The 1,471-nt window shown below is 38.5% G+C and overlaps 1 protein-coding gene across 1 annotated transcript in view; it reads left to right on the top strand.

Moving 5' to 3' along the window:
* The window catches only part of LOC143124712 (tripartite motif-containing protein 16-like), a 6,498-nt gene extending 5,243 nt beyond the window's left edge, over nt 1–1,255 (top strand). Inside the window, exon 8 of the mRNA XM_076286422.1 lies at nt 1–1,255. This exon is cut by the window's left edge and continues 626 nt beyond it. The gene's annotated coding sequence lies outside the window, so the exon portion shown is untranslated.
* The last annotated feature ends 216 nt before the right edge of the window (nt 1,256–1,471 follow it).

The following is a 1,471-nucleotide window of genomic DNA, read 5'->3' as shown; positions in this document are numbered from 1 at the left end:
GAAGTGGATATTTATGAGCTTGTACTCAGGAGGTGTATGATGAAATGTCCACTTCTTGTTGCAACATAGCTGATATGGCTGCCCCAAAAGACTTGCATACAAAATGTAGCATATGTATGGGATGTTATGGTGGATGTTACATTTATTTTTTAATAAATAGCCCACATGATCACTACTGTTGATTAGGGCTGTAACGATACACCAACCTCACGATTCGGTTTGTATCACGATTTTTGACCCACGGTTTTCTTTTTTTTTTCTTTTTTTTTGGGGGGGGGGGGGTAGACATTTTATTAAATAACATTTTAATAGCCTCCCTTAGAACACCAGAGGATTACAATATAATATATCTATTATTTTATATCCTGATATCAAAATATTTTTCTGAATGACTGATTATGACAGCACACTTTATGCAGATTAGCCTATAGCCTAGGCCTACTATTTTTTATTACAACTCTACCTCTTTAAGTCAGCTGTCTGGTTGAAGCCTGGACATATTGTAAACAAAGTAGCATATAGCTTAGCCTATCATAGTCTACTGATTGGACTGTTCAGTTTCCCCATGTGTGTTTAAGTTTCAAGGTAATACTTGTTCTCCTTGGGACAGGCCCTTTTGGGAAACGTTGGTATTGAGATGATCAGTCAACTTCAGTGCAAGAGTTTTAAACAAATATGTGCAGCATGCTAATGATGCTAAGCGGATTAAAATAGTAATTTAGCTAGTCGTCTATGCGTCCTTGCTTTCACGATTGTGAATGTTTTATTTAAGTCGCACGTGTTCATTGAGCAGGAGAGGGAGGGAGAGTGAGAGGGAGGGAGCGCGAGAGAGAGCGGGGCAAGGAGAGGGCGTTCTATACTGTTTGGTAAAGTTGCACACATAGTCTACAATGAAAGCAAGGAGAGGTATGAAATTATTATTTATTTATTTATTTGTTTTTGGACAACGTAGGCTACGATAAGTAAAGCGGGAGTTGTGGGTTGCTTTTGCACTGCATGAAACACTAGAAAGGGTGTGTCGCGATTCTGCCTTTTCACACCGCGACACAGTATCGTGGATATGAATGTCGCGATTTCGGTTTCTAATCGTAAATCGTTACAGCCCTACTGTTGATGGAGTATATTTCATCTGTTTGAGTCATGTAATCAATGAAAATAATCCATGTTTGTTTCTCAAACCTTTTATAATTGTTCAAATTGTTAAAATTGTTTGAATAAATAACAAAGGGTCTGGGGGTCAGACATCAGTACATGATGTGGGAGAGTGTGTGTGTCAGTCTGAAACTAGGATCAAAAGGTCAGATCAGTCCTGGAGTCTGGCCCTCTCTGGCTCTGGCTCCTCATTCAGGCACAGTAATGAAGAGACACAACTTTTTTTTTTATTTTTTTTTTTATTTTATTGCAAACACCAGTGACATTACAGAAAAAGCAACACTACAACGACATGCACAAGGACAGATGTACATTACAC

The sequence above is a fragment of the Alosa pseudoharengus genome, unplaced genomic scaffold (genome assembly GCF_046254945.1).
Source record: "Alosa pseudoharengus isolate Yale_2024_CS ecotype anadromous, Long Island Sound unplaced genomic scaffold, YU_APseudo_1.1 YU_APseudo_1.1_scf_15, whole genome shotgun sequence".
Lineage (NCBI taxonomy): Eukaryota > Metazoa > Chordata > Actinopteri > Clupeiformes > Clupeidae > Alosa > Alosa pseudoharengus.
The sequence above is the reverse complement of the archived record's forward strand: the minus strand, read 5'-3'. Positions and strand labels throughout refer to the sequence as shown.